At 45.2% G+C, this 19,668-nt stretch overlaps 1 protein-coding gene across 1 annotated transcript in view; it reads left to right on the plus strand.

Annotated features, from left to right (window-relative positions):
• The window catches only part of DNAJA2 (DnaJ heat shock protein family (Hsp40) member A2), a gene marked incomplete in the record, with an annotated part of 1,055,602 nt that overhangs the window by 545,565 nt on the left and 490,369 nt on the right, over positions 1 to 19,668 (plus strand).

A 19,668-nucleotide genomic window follows, 5' to 3' on the forward strand; every position in this document is an offset into this window, starting at 1 on the left:
TATCTTTTTATTGTCTGAGAATTGGAGTTGTACAATAAATATTCAGATCTGCAAACGCTGCCATTGATATTTTTGTTCCCTAAACTAGTGGAGCATTGTGGTATATATTCTGTTTAATGTATAGGAATAAAGGTTCAACATATATATTAAATAATAAAGGAGACGGAGGATTGACTTGGCTTCTGATATTCTATAATTTAGCTGCAAACTCTATCTGAGGTAATGAAGAGAGGGGCATTGTAATAATTTCAAAGAGATTGGTTCTGAAGATCATTCATCAATATTACAGAAAGCCATGGGACGAAATGCCTTCTTTCCAGGGGGTAATTCCTCATTCACTGGGCCAGACTCCTTTATTTCTCCCTGTCCTTCAACACATGCCATCCTAGGTAGTGATAGAACCAGATGTTCTTCGTGTTTCACTGTTGCAGTCATTACATTTGGGTAATCTGCTGGCGGGTTGCCCTCAGTCGGCCTGATTAACAGTCTTGGGTCCTGCGTCTGTTGCTGTGCCTTCCATGACGTCAGGTCATCAGGGGTATAAAACATGCAGCCGACGCCATTACATCAGTCTTTCTTGCCGTGCGGTGCCTGAAGCAGAAGCAGTTCGCAAGTGCCGGTTGGCTGACTCCTGAAATTTTCGTTTTTGAGTTTCAGAACCGAAGTCTTCAACTAAAAGCTAAGTATGCCGTTAGGGAAACTTTTTTTTCTTGTTCCTTACAGATGTCAGTAAAAGTTAATAATTGCATTACTTGTGGCAAACAAATACCTCATAAGGATTTTCATTTGTACTGTATTCCTTGCCTAGGCCCTGACCACAACATTCTTTTCTGTCTTTTGTGCTAAATTTAATCAACGCATGATTAAACGTCTGTGTATTTTTGCTTCTAAGTATTTTGTCTTAAGATTTAACTTTCCAGAAATGTCGTCTGTTAGCAATCTGACTACTGGAATAGCTAAAAAAACGCAAAGAAAGACAGACACAGACCGTCGAGGTCCAAAACAGACTATGCTTCTCCTAAGCCAGTCGCCGGTTCGCCAGTACTCAGTGAGGCGCTTTTGCAGACCCTGATACCCGCTACATTTGATTCGCAGGCTTCTACTGAGACCCATTCGGAGTCCGGTATGCTGTGAGATGCTTTAAGTATTGAACCTGTGGATGTCTCTACCTTAGATGGGTCCAGAGCCGCTGTGCAGGCACCGGCTTCTGAGGGTGTTTTCAGGCCTAAAGATTTGTATATTAAACCGACGCCATCTTCAAAACTAAGGCCAAAATCTACTTCTATGTCTAAAAAAACAACGCTTGGGCCACGTGGACAGGCCCCAATGTCTAAAAAAACAAATGATCAAAGTGGCTGAAGATTTAATTACCTTGATCAGGGGTAGTCATCCCCCTCCTGCTAAGAGGCCTAGGCAAGGCACTGACTATGAATCTTCAGATCAGGTTTCTGTTTCTTCTGATTCTTCTGAACAGGATTTATTTATACCTACTTATGAGGACTCTGCAGAAGATTCCATCCCTTCTGCTTCTCCCCCTGCGGATTTCTCTTTTGGAGAAACTTTACATACTTTAAGGGAACACTTCCACTGGGAAAGTCAGGATTTCTCTGAATCTAGAGAGACTTGGGGATTTTCTTCTTCTTCCTCAGCATAAGCCTTTGGCTATACCTCCTGTTCTAGACATTGTTGATGATTTTTTTCAGAATCCAGTATGACTCCTGATTCTCTGCCTCTGGCTCCTAGTAAGCCAGACAGATACTACAGGGTTCCTGACATATGCTTAAATATCAACAGCATGTCATGGGTCTACTTAAATAGAAAATTATGTTTATCTCTGACTGTGTGGAAAATAGAGTTGCAGGATTTATTACATTCAGCTGAACAAGTTGGAAAACATACTTTGCAATGTGGTTTTGATTCTTTGGAGGCCTCTTGCAGGGCTGATGTAACTGGATCTGTGATAAGGCATGCTTGGCTCAGAGAGCAAAATCTGCCTGACCATGTTAAAGTAAAATTGTTGGATGCTCCTTTACAACAGGACAGTCTCTTTGGTAATAAGGCTGAAGAAGTTTTAAAAAAGATGGAAGATAAAGCTAAATCTATGCAAAATGTGAATTTTGCATAGATTTGCAATGTGAAAACGCAGTAATTGCCTCATGTACACAGACAACCCTCTCCTCCTACCACCCAACACTACAACCTGTGAGAGATGCACTTAAACTGGAAGCAAAGCTCTCTTCACCCAAGACTGGACTAGACAGTCAAGAGGAGAAGGTAAACACTTGCACCACACCACACTCAGGACATAGTCCCTCAAAACCTACACCACCAAAACACACACACAGAAACACAAAACACACACCTACATTCGCGGAGGCTCTCAGTAAAACCCTGCCCAAGCAACAGGGACCTCCAAAGCAGAAACGAGCAACCTCCACCCCCCCCCCCCCAACACAACCCAAATGACACATAGCCCACAAACTTAGTCTGCCACTCAACCACAGCCCATAAGGCATAACAACGTACCCAACACACTAGTCATAGGTGGCTCTATAGTCAGGCACACAAGTTCCACTCACCAGGCTAAACAAGGAGAAAGTTACTGTCAGCTGCCTGTCGGGTGCCGGGATCCGCCACATAATGCATGCACTCAGGTCACTCCACAACAAGTACAAATATGACTGTCATTGTCCATGTTGGTGTGAATGACCTGAGACGAACCTCCTTTGGACTACATGAAAAGGGACATGGAGGAGCTGTCCGATCTTGTAACCCAGGCAGGTATGACCCTAGCCCTGAGTAGCATCCTGCCATCACCCAGAATGATACCACAGTACAAGAACAAAATGATTGACTTCAACAATTGGCTAAGCTTCTGGTGTCATTCTAAGGAGATCCAGTATCTGTCTGCCTGGGATGACATGATCGACAAGCCACGATGCTTTTCCAGAGATGGTCTGCACCTGTCGCCCCTGGGATTCTGGATACTAGCGAAGGCTCTAGCCACCCCTATAGTACCTTTTTTAGGCAAGGTTCAAATGACAAATTCACCACCCTAACAGGTACAGACAAGAAGAATCTGAGGGTATTGCTACTCAATGCTAGAAGTCTAAACCTCAAAATGCACACTCTCGTGGCACTTCTTAAAATGGAGAACATAGACATCTGTGCAGTGACAGAGACCTGGTTCAAGACTCCAGAGAGTACCCCTGCATTACCAGGCTATAATTCATATCACACCTTTCGGCCACCTAACCTGGACCGAAACACTAAAGGCGGAGGCGTGTCCATTTTCATTAAGTATGTCCACACCTCTAGGCTAGTTGCTCAGCATAATGCATCCGAGATTATCAAAGTGCAACTAACTGTGGGCAAGACCGCAATCCAAATAGTAGCTTGCTACAGATCCCCCACCATGCCCCAGGATTTCCACTCCTCACTTCTTAATACACTGGAAAATATTAGGGTACAACCTAACACCCTAATAATGGGTGATTTCAACTACCGTACCATTAACTGGGGAAAACTACTCCATGTACCAACTCTTGTGCTCAACATTTTCTGGAATTCATAAATTCCAATGCCATGGATCAACTTATCCACACACCCCCACCAGGGGCAGCAATATCCTAGACCTGGTTATTACCAACATGGGCAACCAGTTCGTCGTTGGTCAGATCCGACCATAAGCTAATCACTCCTAGACATCCACATCCCTCCCCCACCCCCCATTAGGGAAACCACAGTAAAACATTTCTCCAAAGTCAACTTCACGCTTAAGACAGAAGTGGCAAACTTCGACACCCATGCTGACGGACAATAGAGGTATGACTGCTGAATCCTACACAAATGCACTTTATAAGCACTTACAGGAGTGCATGGATCGTGCAATCCCTAACAGAACTAAGATGCTATCCTTCAAAAAAAGGAAGCCATTCTGGTGGTCCCCTGCTATAAACAAACTCTACAACAGAAGAAAGAAACTGTTGCAAAAAAGAGTAAAATCCCATGATTGGAGAAACTCCCTGGTCAGCTTCAGTAAGAAGCTGAGATCCCTCAAAATCCTCCAAAGCTAGTTATGAAAACAAAATCGCCACGGACTCTAAAGACTACCACAAAGCATTCTATAGCTATGTCAAGAATCTCAATGGCAACACTCAGATCTGCTCTTTGTTTTACAGCACAATGGCATTAAATATACAGAACCAACGGATATTGCCAACATCCTGGCAGATAGGTTCAGTGCTAACTTTACCCCTCTGTCATCCCCTAAAGGACCCATCTCTATACCAGAAGAATGCAAAGTTCCTGTAATCACGGCTGCACAGGTAAAAAAAACACTATCCAAAGCCAAGAACACAGCATCCATGGGACCTGACGACATCCCAGGCTGTGTTCTACATGACTTACAGAACGAACTGGCACCCCACCTAAGTACCATGTTCAATCATAGCCTCACCTCAGGCTATGTGCCCACTGAATGGCGCACAGCGACAGTTATCCCACTCCACAAAGGGGGAGCCACCACAGACCCCGGAAACTACCGCCCCATTAGCCTAACGAGCCTGGTCTGCAAGGCTATGGAGCATATCATCATGGAACTTATAAACAATGACATTGGTAATCTCCAAACTCAGGACCCCACCCAGTTCGGGTTTGTAAAAAGCAGATCATGTCTCCTAAACCTGACAGACTTCTTTGAAGCAGTCACCAAAGCCGTAGATGAGGGTAAGGTGGTTCACACAGCCTATCTAGATCTCGCCAAGGCTTTTGACATCATCCCTCACTCTGGAATTATAGATAAACTCGCTAAACTAGGTATAAATCCCTATGTCACAAGATGGGTTGCCAACTGGCTCACTGACAGAACCCACACTGTGAAAGTAGCAGACTCCTCCAAATCCAGCTTCAGATCAGTGACAAGTGGAGTACCACAGGGTTCAGTCCTGGGTCCTCTACTGTTTGGTATTTACTTCCCTGAAGTACAGGCCAACACAGAAGGTCTTTGGCTAACTAAGTTCGCAGATGACTGCAAACTAGGAGCCATAATCAAAACTCCAAAAGATGTGGACATCCTACAAAAGGGCCTTGCTGAGACAGAGGCCTGGTGTCAAAGCCATGGCCTCAAGCTCAATGCCAAAAAGTGCATTGTCATTCCTTTTGGTAAAAACTCAGTGCCCATGAACTACCACATAGGTGGTAGTCTACTTAACACCGAAAGTGTGATGAGACCTTGGGACACAGGTGGACAGTAGTCTCTCCTTTGATAATCACATCGCCACAGTAGTCAGGAAATCCTTCTATGTGGCACACCTCATCACAAAAGGTTTCTCATCCAGGAAAAAAGAGGTCATTGTTTCCCTCTACTCGTCACTCATTAGACCCATTATATATAGAGTACAATGCCCCTTTTGGTATGTACCTCACAAGACATCTACAACAACTGGAAAGGCCACAGAAATACCTCACAGAGGATTACCGGCCTCAAACAGAAGATGGTCTCAAAAAACTGCAGCTTTACTCCGTTGCATATCGCCTACTCAGAGGTGATCTCTGCCTAACACACAGAGCTATGTCAAACCCAGAGCTTTTAGACATGCTCTACTTAAAGAAATCCCAATCCCTACGAGCTACACGCTCTAGGGACCTAACCTCGTCACCATAAAAACAGAACATGCTGGAGGGATAGATTTCTGTCCCAGAGACTTCCCATACTCTGGAACAAACTACCTATCTATATCAAACAAAGCTCCTCATTAGCACTCTTCAAGAAAAATCTTGATTGGATAGGAGATAGGAAATTCACCCCGGGGATCACTTCTGTGGCTCTGCTCGACAGTGGCACAGGAAAATAATTTTCTTGGGTGGCGAAAGCCAGGGTACCTTTGGCTAGGCTTATATAAGCCCTAGGGCCAATAGCCTAGTACCTACCTATGAACAAGTGCAGCCACCTAGATTTAGTAGGCACTGGCCTACTAAGAACTGGTCCTTTCCCTCAAGAGACGTTCAAGTCAAATCCAGACATTCCAAAGGCTCCAGGTTCCAGTCACATGGAACTTTTAGAACAAAACAATGGGGTGCCTCCACCTCCAAACCTGGAAGCAACAAGGCACCTCCCTATGGTAAACAATCTCAACGACTTTCCTCTACAATCACCAAGCACTTAACTTTTGGCCACCCCTTTGGGTGGAAAACTGGCACTTCATGCATGAAACTAGCAACTGATTACCCAGGACAAATGGGTTTTAAATATAGTATCCCAGGGATACAGATCTCATTTCCACACGTTGCCAGTCCCAAATGGGATGGCCAGATCTGCCTCCAAATCAGTGGGCAGAGGCCCAGAAACAAGTTCTGTCCCTCATGAATATGGGGGCTATTCAACCAGTACCAGAAGAGGAAAAGGGACAAGGTTTCTATTCAAGACTTTTCCTGGTACCCAGAAAAAACAAATTATGGCGTCCAATTTTGGACTTATCCATTCTAAATACATTTGTGGACATTCCAAAATTCAATATGCTGACTTTTCAACAGTTACTACCTATGCTAGGCAAAGATGTCTGGTTGGTAGCTCTAGACTTTAAAAGAGGCTTACCTGCATATCCCAACTGGAGAATCTTGTAGAAGATACCTCCGCTTTAAAGCAGGCTATTTGCATTACCAGTTCTCTGCACTGCCCTTTGGCTTATCTACTGCACCCAGGGTCTTCACAAAGTGCCTGGCACCAGCAATTGCTTTTTGCAGGCAAAGAAATATTCAAATGTATTCATACCTGGATGACTGTCTAATTAGGGCAGAAAACAAGGACAATCTTTTAAAGCATCTTGCGTTTGTAAAAAGGGTTCTAACTTGTCTAGGGTACACTAAAATAAATCACAACTGGTACCCTCTCAAAAAAATTACATTCCTTGGTACATGCTTGAATACAACTGCCCAGATGACTTACTTTACGCCCGAAAAGCAAATTCAATTGATGACTTACTTCAAACAGGTGGCCACAAAAACCCAGCTATCTGCAAGACAAATTCTGCAGGCCCTGGGGTTCATGGCCTCCTGTATTCTTCTAATTCCATACGCAAGACTGCATATGAGGAAACTTCAGTGGTACCTAAAAAGTTTATGGAGTCCACATTCACAGCCTGGAAACTATGATTTTTATTGCACCTTGCCTGCAACTAGATTTCCTATGGTGGGCAGAGGCCTGTCGCCAAAACAAGGGACTGCCATTCACTCCACCCCCTGCTGCCCAAACCCTAACTACAGACGCGTCAGACTTTGCTTGGGGGGGGGCGCATCTGGCAGGGAAATACATTCAGGGCAAATGGATCCCAAATCCAGTGCACCTACATATCAGTCAGAAAGAGATGCTAGCTGTACAGAATGCTCTGACTGCCTTCAAGGACTACCTTCATCCAGGACAACTACTGATAGCACCACAGTCATGTGGTACATAAACAGGCAGGGGGGTACACATTCCTACCCCCTTTCAGACTACCCAGGGCATTGTGGAACATGGCCTTGACCTATCAAATACATCTACAAGCTCAATTCCTGCTAGGAAAGCTAAATACTCTGGCAGACGAACTAAGCAGAAATCTTATGGACCCATACGAATGGAAACTGGAACCACAAGTTTTCAACATGTTGACATGCAAATGGGAGAGCCCAGACCTAGATCTTTTTGCCTCACCCAAGAACTATCAGTTGAACAAATTATGCGCAAGAATTCATCACAAAAAAGCTTGGAAAATGGATGCTCTATCATTCAGCTGGAAAAACCCATCAGTCTTTGCTTTCCCCCTCTGCCTCTGCTCTCCAAAGTCCTACTAACTCAGGACAAACCAAAATGATTCTGATTGCTTCAGACTGGCCTCGCCAACACTGGTACCCACTAATGCGCAGTGTCACACCTTCCTCTGTGGCACCTGCCTCAAGACACCTTACCTACTGTCTCAGCAGAACTACCAAATTCTGCACACACTTTTGAATCTTGCAGCGTGGCTAATCAACTAATTTCACCCTTGGCTTCTCTCAGCAAGCCTGTGATGGATGTCGTTTTGGAGGCTGCAAGGCCTAGTACTAGAAAATCTTATGCTGACAAATGGAGAAGATTCTGTGCCTGGAACCAATCACAAGGAATAAGCACAGCAATGCTCAATATTCATCAGATTCTGCAATATGTAACTGAGATGCTTCACAAGGGCCTATCTTTTTCTTCCGTAAAAATCCATGCCTCTGCCATTTCAGCTCATTACACACAGAACCTCCCCTCTTCTCTCATCCTCTGCTAAAGCAGTATCTCAGAGGGTCCAAAAATTTAAGACCTCCCAGGAGAGCACAAACTCCTGCATGGAACCTCAATTTTGTTTTGGAAAAACTCACGCTAGCTCCTTTTGAGCCAGCTGCTACTGCGGACCTAAAATTTCTCTCTTGGAAAACAGCTTTCTTATTAGCAGTCATTTCAGCTAGAAGGTTTTCAGAATTACAGGCTCTTATGGCAGTGGAGCCTTTCATTCATTATTTTATATCCGGACAGGGTGGCTCTCGGGACCAATCCATCGTTTATGCCTAATGTGGTATCCAGTGTGGCTCTTAATCAGGCCATTCATCTGCCAACTTTCTTCCCTAATCCAAAGGACAAGGGTGAGTGGATTCTGCATTCATTGGATGTACACAGACAGCTTAGATTCTACTTAAACAGGCCAACATCTCTAGAAACTCTGAACAACTATTGGTGGAATTTGCTACAGGGGCAGAGGGAAAGGCTATTTCAAAGCAGACCATTTCCAAATGGATAAGCCATTGCATTCGTTTCTGCTATATGCACCATGGTAAACCTGTCCCCAAGGGGATCAGATCTCATTCCACCAGGGCTGCATCTACTTCTGCAGCCTTTCTCAGAGGGGTTACTACCAGAGACATTCGAGAAGCTGCTACCTGGAGCTCAGTTCATACGTTCAAACATTACCATTTACCTCTCTTCTCTAAATCCAGAGCTGGCTTTGCCACTGCTGTCCTGCAGGGCCTTATAGCTGCTCCTAATGCTGTATAATTCCATCCTCCCAACCATAGCTTTGGGATTCTACCCAAATGTAATGACTGCAACAGTGAAACACGAAGAACATAGTACAGATGTTCGTGTTATACTGCTGCAGTCATCACACGTGGGGTTATCCTGCCGTCAGGCGGTCTCGCAGTCGGCCGAATCCCAAAGTCTTGGTCCGGCGTCTGTTGTCGTTGCTTCTTCCCTGACGTCAGTGCAACAGGAGGATAAGAGGCAGCCGATGCCATTTTCTTCAGTCTTTCTTGCCGCGCGGTGCCCGAAGCAGAAGCAGTTCGCAAGTGCCGGTCGGCTAGCTCCTGAGATTTTTGAATTGAATTTCAGCCTGAAGTCTTCTCTAAAGCCAAGTACCCCATTGGGGAAACTTTTCTTGCCTCAGACCGATGTCAGACAAAGTTAATAATTGCATTTCTTGTGGGAAGCAAATGCCTCATAAGGATTTTCATTCTTATTGTATTTCTTGCCAAGGCCCAGACCACGATGTCTCTGGTTGTCAGTTTTGTGCTTGGTTCAACAAACGTACAATCAAGCATCGGGCAGATTTCGCCCGACATTATTTTGGCAGAAAATTTAACTATAGCATGTTGTCGGAGCAACCGACATCAGCAATGATTAAAAAAAAACGCAAGGATAAGGACAGGCAACCAAGACCAGATACCGAGGCCTCAGCAAGGCCTGCCGCCGGTTCTCCTGTTTTCAGCGAGGCACTTACGCAGCCCCTGACTACCGCTAATTTAGAAATTCTGACTGCCTCCCAGACCGAATCAGCTGGGCCTCAGGAGCCGGTTCCATCTTACCCCTCGGACACCAACCCTGACGGTGATCCGGAAATTTTGGACAGGCCTTCGGTTTCTGAAGGTGTCTACAAACCGACAACTATCTCTATCAAGTCTTGTGCTAAACTTAAACCCCCCTTAATATTTAGGAAACCGGGTCCACAGACCCCCCCACAGGCCCCTTTGCCTAAAAAACAGATGCTTAAGATGGCTGAGGATTTAATTACCCTTATCAGGGGTTCACAACCCCCTCCTGACAAAAGGCCTAGACTGGAGGAAGATTATCCTTCCTCTGACCAAGCATCCATTTCCTCAGCTAACTCTGAGGACCAGGATTATTCCTTCCCTCCTTATGAAGACTCAGATGCTGAAGAGTCTATTCCCTCTGTCTCCCCCCCTGAAGACTACTCCTTTGGGGAAACTTTCCACACCATGAGGGAACACTTTCACTGGGAAGGCCAAGATTACTCTGACTCTAAGAAAAGACTTCTTCCACAGCATAGACCCCTTGCAATTCCTCCAGTTTTAGACATTTTGAATGATGTTTACACCGAATCTAGTCTAAACCCAGATTCCTTACCTCCTGCACCAGCTAAACCAGACGGATACTACCGAGTTCCTGATTCTCATAAGTTTCTATACAAAAGCCCTGTTGCAGACCCCAAAACCATTTCCCAGGGTCCCAAAGGGGTTAAGGCCACTACTGCTAAGAATCCACTACCTTCTGAAAGAGATTCCAGAGCATTAGAAAGATGGGGGAAGAACATGTATAAGTCTGCCACTTTGGCCATGAGGGCCTTAAACTGCCAATTCCACATGCTAAAATACCAGCAGTACTTGATTACACAGTTAAAGCAGAAAATGATCCTCAGACAGATCAACCTGATTTCAAAAAGATGCAGGATTTGCTGCATGCAGCAGAACAGGTGGGAAAGCATACATTACAGTGTGGTTTTGATTCATTGGAAGCCTCATGTAGAGCAGCTGTCACAGGATCTGTAATGCGTAGACATGCTTAGCTAAAAGAGCAAGCCTTATCAGAACATGTCAAAGCAAAGTTATTGGATGCTCCATTGCAGAAAGATGCGTTTGTTGTCAAAGCAGAGGAAGTTTTAAAGAAAATGGAAGAAAAGGCAAAGTCTATGCAGACAGTTAAAGATTTTTTTACAGGTACAACCTCCTCGTTTCAGCAGAAACTGGCCATCAAAAAACTGGTCCTTTCCTGCATCAGACAGACCCCAAAGGGGTAGGTACAGATGCCCAAGGGGCAGAGGTCAGCCACACAAGGTTCTTTCAGGCCTTGACAATGGCATACAACAACTCAGAGGTGGAGACAAAAGATCTCAACCCTTCAGGAAACAAACACAATGACTTCCCCCTTTGCCTGCCAAGCAAAATTGCCCTGGCGGCACCTTTGGGAGGAAAACTGGCTCTATTTCCACAAAATTGGAGCATCATAACAAAGGACAAATGGGTTCTGGATATTACCCGAGGCTACAGATTTCATTTTCACACTTTACCACGGATGAGAGGCATGCCAAATCTGCCTCCAAACCAATGGGCAGAGGCACAAACGCAAATTTCAGCTCTCATGGATATGAAAGCAATTCAAAAGGTACCTACAAAGGAGCAAGGTCAAGGTTTTTACTCAAGGCTATTTCTAGTACCAAGAAAGGACAAAGCCTCGAGACCCATTTTAGACCTCTCAGTTCTAAACACATACCTGGAGGTACCCAAATTCAAAATGCTCACACTACAGCAGCTTCTTCCCATGCTGGGCAAGGAGTCTTGGCTGGTAACGTTGGACCTCAGAGGCATACCTGCATGTCCCTATCAGACAAGATTGCAGAAGATACCTCAGATTTTTGGCAGGTACAACGCATTTTCAATTCTCTGCATTGCCCTTTGGCTTATCTACTGTGCCCAGAGTATTTATGAAATGCCTGGCATCAGTAATTGCATACTGCAGACAACGAGGAATACAAATTTATCCATATCTGGACGACTGCCTGATCCAAGTGGACAGCAAGGCCATTCTATTACAGCATCTGGCATTTGTAACAAAGCTGCTAAGTTGCCTAGGGTACACAGTAAACAAAAAAGTCAAAGCTAATACCCTCACAAGACTTAATATTCCTGGGTGCCAGCTTTAATACAATGGCCCAGATGGCTTTTCATGCCAGACGAACAAAAACAGCTGACTCATTACTTCAAAAAGATGGCAACTTTTACCCAGCTCACTACAAGGAAAATCCTGCAGGCATTGGGGTTCATGGCATCCTGCATTCAACTAATTCCACATGCAAAGCTGCATATGAGGAAATTACAGTGGTACCTGAAAAGTGTATGGACTCAACACAGGCAGAGCCTCGAAACAAGTATACCTCTCATCCCCTGCCTTCAAAAAGAGTTCCTATGGTGGGCTCAAGCATGTCAAATAAACAAGGGTCTTCCTTTTGTCTTACCTCCAGCAAAGCAAACTATGACAACAGATTTTTCAGACTACACCTGGGGAGCACACATGGCAGGACAGTGCATACAGGGCAAATGGTCTGCAAAACAAATGCATCTACACATCAACCAAAAAGAGATGCTAGCTGTGCAAAATGCACTGACAGCCTTCAAGGACCTCTTGCATCCAGGACAGCTACTAATAAGGACAGAACACCACAGATGTTCATCGTGTTTCACTGTTGCAGTCATGACTGTAGGGTACTCCCTTGCCGGCAGGCAGTCCTCGGTCGGCCAGAATCCCAAAGTATGGGTCCAGCGTCGGCTGCTCAGCCATGCTCCCTGATGTCAGAGCGCCAGGAGTACAAAGCTGACAGCCGACGCCATGTTCTCCAGTCTTTCTTGCTGTGCGGTGATTGCAGTTCGCATTTGCCGGTCGGCTGACTCCTGACAATTTTTTCTAAACTTACTTCAGTCCGAAGACTAACTTCTCCTACTCAAAGGTAAGTACCCCGTTGGGGAAACTTTTTTCTTGCTCCAGTCCGATGTCAGAAAAAGTTAATTGTATTTCTTGTGTGAAGCAAATACCTTATAAGGATTTTTATTCTTACTGTATTCCTTGCTTAGGCCCTGACCATGACGTAGCTAGTTGTCGGTTTTGTGCTAGATTCAATCAGCGTACGATTAAACGAAGGTATGATTTTGCATTTCATTAATTCGGTAGGCATTTTAATTACAAAATGTCGGATTCGTTTCCGGCTACCTGAGTTCACAAATGACGCAAGGATAAAGACAGGCCTCCGAGGTCCAAATTGGACGATATTGTACAAGCAGAGCCAGCTTCAGGTTCGGCCGTTGTCAGTGAGGCACTTTTTCAGCCTCTGTCATCGGCCATTTCGGAACCGATGGCAGAAACGGACTCCCATGAGGAGCCAACTAGGCCTTTGAATATTTCTGTTGCAGGACCTTCAGACAACACTCCTTCGGATGGGTCCGGAGCCGCTGTGCAGGTACCGGCTTCCGAAGGGGTTTTCAGGCCTACTCATCTTCTGATAAAGGCAAAGGCAAAGACTCCTTCCAAATCAAAGACTACAGCCCAGGCCTCTTCTGATCGGCACCCAAGTCTCAGAAACAATTACTTAAGATGGCGGAGGACTTACTATGATTAAGGGTTCACATCCCCCTCCAGATAAAAGGCCAAGGCAGGAAGTGTATTATGACTCCTCTGATCAGGCTTCTGTTTCTTCAGTTTCTTCTGACCAGGAATATTCTTTCCCTCCTTATGAGGATTCTGATGCTGAGGAATCCATTCCTTCAGCTTCTCCCCCTGAGGAGTTCTCTTTTGGGGAAACTTTACATGAAATGAGGGAACATTTTCACTGGGAAGGACAGGAGTACTCTGAATCTAAGAAAAGACTTAGGGATTTTCTTCTTCTCCCCCAACATAGACCCCCTGGCTATACCCCCTATTTTGGATATTGTGGATGATGCTTTCGGAGGCTAACTTAACTCCTGACTCTTTTCCTCCTGCTCCTGTTAAGCCAGACTGATAGAGTTCCTGATTCCCATCAGTTTTTATGCAAGAATCCTACTGCTGATCCTGAAACCATTTCTCAGGGCCCTAAGGGGGGTTAAGGCCGCTACTGCTAAAAACCCCATTCCCACTGATAAGGATTCCAGATCCTTAGAAAGATGGGGCAAAAAAGTGTACACTTCTGCTACTTTATCTATTAGGGCTTTAAATTGTCAATTTCATATGCTGAAATACCAGCAATTTCTTCTGTTTTGAAACAAAAGCTAACTTCCATTTCCGCCTGTGCAGATAAGGAATTACATGATTTAATGCATGCCACTGAACAAGTTGGGAAGCATGGTTTACATTGTGGATTTGATGCCTTGGAGGCTTCTTGTAGGGCTGCTGCCTCTGGTACAGTCATTAGAAGGCATGCTTGGTTAAAGGAACAAAACTTGCCAGATCAAGTAAAAGCGAAGTTATTGGATGCTCCTGTTGAGCATAATGTTTTGTTTGGACCTAAGGCTGAAGAGGTTATTAAGAAGATGGAGGACAAGGCAAAATCCATGCAAACTGTTAAAGATTTCTTGCAAGTACAGCCACCCAGATTTAGTAGGAATTGGCCTACTAAAAATTGGTCCTTTCCCAATTCAGACAGGCCTCAGAGGGGTAGATACAGACGCTCCAGAGGAAGGCCTCAAACGCAAGCCTCTTGTAGACCGACAGTGGGCTGCTTCCACCCCTAGGGGAGGAGAGGATAGGTCGCAAGCTCATAGAAAACAGGCTCAATGACTCCCTCGGTTGGGCTGCAGGAACTTCTTGCCTGGAAGCCCCTCTGAGGAAAACTTTCTCTTTTTCACCGAAATTGGACTCGTATAACCCAAGACAAGTGGGTTCTGAATGTGGTTTCAACAGGTTACAAATTCCATTTTCATACCCTGCCAAGACCAAGCGGATGGCTGGATCTTCCAAAACATCAATGGTTAGAGGCCTTAAACCAGGTGGAAACTGTCTTGGCTATGAAAGCCATAGAACTGGTTCCACTTTCAGAGATGGGACGAGGTTTTTACTCAAGGCTCTTTCTAGTCCCCAGAAAGCAAAATTCATGGAGACCCATTCTGGATCTGTCAGTCTTGAACACTTTTCTCGAAATACCAAAACTCAAGATGCTTGCACTGCAGCAGCTACTTCCAATGCTGACCAAAAATGCATGGATGGTAACTCTGGATTTAAAGGAGGCATATTTACACATTCCCATCAGGCAGGAATGCAGAAAATACCTCATGTTCAAGGCCGGATCGAGGCACTATCAATTCTCTGCACTGCCCTTTGGATTGTCTACTGCGCCTAGGGTCTTCACCAAATGCCTGGCTCCAGTAGTAGCTTATTGCAGACTCAAGGGAATTCATATTTACCCTTATCTGGACGACTGCCTTATTCAGGCAGACAGCAAGGATGTCTTACTGTAGCATCTAGAATTTGTTCAAAATCTTCTCAAGTTCCTGGAATTCACTGTAAACATAAAGTCAAATTTGATACCCTCACAACAGATAACTTTTCTGGGTGCTCTTAGATGGCATTTCTGACATCCGAAAAATAATTACAGCTGGCTTCAACTTTCAAAACCTTGGCAACTTTAACTCTGCTATCTGCAAGGGAATTCCTGCAGGCTTTGGGTTACATGGCCTCCTGCATCCTTCTCGTACCATATGCAAGACTACATATGAGGAAAATACAGTGGTACCTAAAAAGTGTATGGTCTCAGCATTGCCACAGTTTAGACAATACAGATCACCGTCCTGCCTTGTCTTCAAAAGGAATTCTTTTGGTGGTCCAAGGCATGTACTCTAAACATAGGAAAACCTTTCAGTCTGCCTCCAGCCACTCTGATACTAACCACAGACGCTTCAGATTATGCATGGGGAGCCCATTTTCAGGGCAACTGTCTGCAGGGCCTTTGGACAAAGGATCAGAAGCACCTGCATATCAATTTAAAGGAAATGTTAGCCATTCAGAACGCTCTATGGGCTTTCAGGAATCTTCTACAACCAGGACAGTTACTGATTCGGACAGACAACACCACAGTTATGTGGTACATAAACAAGCAAGGGGAATCTCATTCCTATCCCCTTTGCAGACTAGCCATGAATCTATGGAACACAGCTCTAGTTTGCAAACTGGAACTTCAAGCTCAGTTTCTACCAGGGAAGCAAAACTTCCTGGCAGACAGTCTGAGCAGAAACCTCTCTGACCCACACGAATGGATGCTGGATACCAAAATATTCAGGATGATTACAGCAGTTTGAGGATGCCCTCTCCTAGACCTCTTTGCATCCCACCTCAATCAACTAGATTGTTTGCACCAGGACATTCCACGAACTAGCTTGGAAAGTGGATGCACTATCATTCAGTTGGAGAAACCTCTCTGGGTATGCCTTCCCGCCTCTACCTCTTCTTCCACGGGTGTTAAAGATCAAACAGGACAAGCCCAAGATGATGATTTTACTGGCCCCAAATTGGCCTTGACAGTTTTGGTACCCAACACTGAACAACCTTTGTCTGGAGCCCCCTTGGGTATTACCACAGATTCCGAACCTTCTGTCCCAACACCAGGGTCAGGTTCTGCACTCCCATGTCCAAACTCTCAGCCTGGCGGCCTGGTTTATCCAGGGTCTTTGATTCATTCTCTTCTACCCAAGCAGGTTATGGATGTCATTTTAGAAGCCAGACATCCTAGCACTAGAAAATCTTATGCAGGAAAATGGAAAAGATTTTGCTCCTGGATGCAGGCTCAGGATTCAGATCCTCTTATTCCTAACATTCCTCTGGTTTTAGGTTACCTGACAGACCTCTTACATAAGGGTCTCTCTTTCTCTTCCATAAAGATCCATGCCTCTGCTATTTCTGCTCATTATAATACAGACCCTCCAATCTTTTCCCATCAGCTCATGAGACAGTTTCTAAGAGGAGCTAAGAACTTAAGGCCCCCTGGATCTCCTCCCATTCCTGCTTGGGGTCTCAACTATGTTTTGGAAAAACTCACCTTACCTCCTTTTGAGCCTGCTGACACATCTGACATCAAGTTTTTATCTTGGAAGACAGCTATCCTGTTAGCTCTTATCTCTGCCAGGAGAGATGTTCTTCATCTCACATTGCTGCAGTCATAACCTGTGGGTAGTCCGCTGTCCTCGGTCGGCCCGAATACCAAAGTGTTAGGCTGGCGTCGGTCATGGTCGCTTAGATCTGACGTCAGTACGCCATAGTACTAAAGCGCATGACCGACGTCATATCCCCAGTCTTTCTTGCCGCATGGTCCGAAGCAGAAGCAGCGTTTGCAAGTGCCGTTCGGCATCCTGAAATTTTCGTATTCTGAGTTTCAGACCGAAGACCAAGTTGGGCTAAGTACCCCGTTGGGGAATATTTTTGTCTTTTCTTGCCTCAGTTAATTCCGGATGTCAGAAAGTGAATAATTGTATTTCTTGTGGGAAACAGATACCTCATAGGGATTACCACTCTCTTTGTATTCCTTGTTTGGGGCCTGAGCACGACGTAGTCGGGTGTCGCTTTTGTGCTAAATTTAATAAGCGCACTATTAAGCGTAGGTTAGATTGTGCTAGGCTTGTCTTCGGTAAGCGGTGTAATTATAATATGCCGTCGGATCCTCCGACGCCCACTACCGCGAAGAAACGCAAGGAGAAATCTTTGAAACCCAGGCAGGATGAGTCGTCCGTTCCAGACGCCGGTCCTTTAGAGACCACGGTGGAGTCTGTGGATCCGGCCGAGGTTTCTGTTGAGTCTCAGGAAGAACCTTTAGTTTTACTAGATGTGGCCTCTCAGGAGTCCGGTCAGGCTGAGGGGGCCTCTCAGGTGGCTGTGCTCCCTTCTCTGCATAAGGTGGTTAGGCCTTCTCCCTCTGTTTCTAAGGTACCTTCTAAGGCCAGGCCTGGTTTATCTTCCTCTGGTGTCAGTCTTAGTTCTGCAGGTTCTGTGCCTAAAAAGCACATGCTTAAAATGGCAGAAGATTTAATTACCTTAATTAGAGGTTCTATGCCCCCTCCAGATAAGAGGCCTAGGGTGGAGCCAGAGGTGGAAGGATTGGAGCATTCTTCAGATTATTCAGAGTCTTCGACTGAAGACATTCAAGATTTCCCCACTTATTCTGATTCTGACGCAGAGGATTCTAGTCCCTCTGCTTCCCCTCCAGAGGATTTTTCCTTTTCAGAAACCCTGCATTCTATGTGGGAGCATTTTAAATGGGAAGGTCAGGATTTCTCAGACTCCCGAAAGAGGCTTAGGGAATTCTTGTTTTTACCTCAACATAGGCCCTTGGCTATACCCCCGGTCTTAGATGTTGTACAGGATGTTTTCTCTGAGGCTTCACTTAATCCAGACTCTTTGCCTCCTGCCCCAGTTAAGCCAGACAGGTATTACAGGGTGCCTGAGGCTCATAAATATTTGTATAAGAGCCCTAGGGCGGACCCTGAAACTATTAGCCAGGGACCTAAGAGTGTCAGGGCTTCTGTTGTTAAGAACCCAGTTCCTGTGGATAAGGACTCTAGAGCTCTGGACAGGTGGGATAAAAAGGTGTATACCTCTTCTACGCTTGCAATGAGGGCCTTAAATTGCCAGTTTCATATGTTAAAATACCAGAATTTTCTTCTTAGTCAATTGAAATCTAAGGTGGATGCTTTAGCAGAGGGCATAGAGTGTAAAGAATTACAGGATTTGGTTCATGCCTCTGATCAGGTGGGTAAGCATTCCTTGCAGTGTGGTTCTGATGCTTTGCAGGCCTCTTCTAGGGTGGCTGCCACTGGATCAGTTATTCGTAGGCATGCTTGGCTTAAGGATCAGAACTTGTCAGAGCATGTTAAAGCTCGAATTCTGGATGCTCCCCTTCAGTCTGAAGTTTTGTTTGGTTCTCCTGTGGAGTCAGTCTTAAAGAAAATGGAGGACAAAGCTAAGTGTATGCAGACTGTTAAAGATTTCTTACAAGTGCAGCCCCCTAAGTTTAGCAGAAATTGGCCTACTAAAGGATGGGCTTACCCTTCTTCTGATTTACAGTTTAGCGGCAGATCTAGACGTGGTAGGGGCAGAGCTCATGCACAGGGTTCTTTTAGGCCTAGGACGTGGAGTTCCCCTGCGCAGTCTGCTGGTGAGGGCAGGGGCCAGTCCTTTCGTAAGCAGACCCAATGACCTACATCTTCAGCTGCCCGATCCTTCTTGTCTGGCAGCTCCTCTAGGGGGAAAGTTAGCACTTTTCAGACAAAATTGGCTTTGTCACCCAGGACAAATGGGTGTTGGACATTATAAACCGAGGCTACAAGTTTTATTTCCACACATTGCCCCCTTTCAAAGGCATGCCGGACGTTCCTCCTCAGCAAAAGGCAGAAGCCCACAAACAGATTTCTTTACTTCTTCAAATGGGAGCTATCCAGCAGGTGCCTCCATTAGAGGTGGGCCTAGGATTTTATTCTCGCTTGTTTCTTGTACCAAAAAAGGGGGACACTTGGAGGCCGATTCTGGATTTGTCTATTCTAAACACATACCTGGACATTCCAAAATTCAAAATGTTGACTTTGCAACAACTTCTACCTATGCTAGGCAAAGATCACTGGATGGTAACTCTGGATCTCAAGGAGGCTTATCTTCATATTCCTATCAGGCCAAGCTGCAGGAAATTCCTGCGTTTTCGGGCTGGGACTTCACATTATCAGTTCTCTGCATTGCCCTTTGGCTTATCCACTGCGCCCAGGGTATTCACAAAGGTTCTGGCTCCGGTGATAGCCTACTTCAGGTTAAAAGGAATTCAGATTTATCCTTACTTGGACGATTGCCTGATTCTGGCTCAAGACAAAGACAAGCTACTT

The sequence above is a fragment of the Protopterus annectens genome, chromosome 8.part1 (genome assembly GCF_019279795.1).
Source record: "Protopterus annectens isolate FY-2018-M chromosome 8.part1, PAN1.0, whole genome shotgun sequence".
Lineage (NCBI taxonomy): Eukaryota > Metazoa > Chordata > Ceratodontiformes > Protopteridae > Protopterus > Protopterus annectens.